Genomic DNA, 560 nt, shown 5'->3' on the forward strand with positions numbered 1-560 from the left:
GATATTCCTCCAACAGGGTGCAACCTGAATTAACAATCTGAATTAAAGCAGGGAGAGATGGAGAACAGAGGAAGGGGGACCACGAGGAAGAGAAGCTTTGGAAGAAAGATACAGAGGACAGGGTTTGTGGGGAGACAGATGAGTATCCTGCTTCAGGCGCTATGAGAACTTAGCAAAGAGAAGTGGCACTAATAGGAAACTGAATTAGAATAATAGGAAATGAGAATCAGGGTTGCAGGACCCTGGGAGAACTTTAGGGTACAGGATCAAGGATAAAAGATTTTCAGCCAAGCTCTTGTGGGGGATGCAGGGCTGGGTAAGAATTGAGAACATGATGATAATTATCATCTTCCCTGTGAATAACTATTCCCCCAAAAAGGCAACATGCTGTATTGGAAGGAGCACTAATAAGTATTTATTGAGTATCTACTATGTACCAGGCTATAAAACAGAGAGTTTAAAAGCTACTATTTCTTAACTGGATGCCCTTAAGCAAATGACTAAATCTCTGACTCTCTGTTTTCACAACAGGCGTAGTAATACTTTTTTTTTTTTTTTTT

Source organism: Cebus imitator, unplaced genomic scaffold (genome assembly GCF_001604975.1).
Source record: "Cebus imitator isolate Cc_AM_T3 unplaced genomic scaffold, Cebus_imitator-1.0 Scaffold217, whole genome shotgun sequence".
Lineage (NCBI taxonomy): Eukaryota > Metazoa > Chordata > Mammalia > Primates > Cebidae > Cebus > Cebus imitator.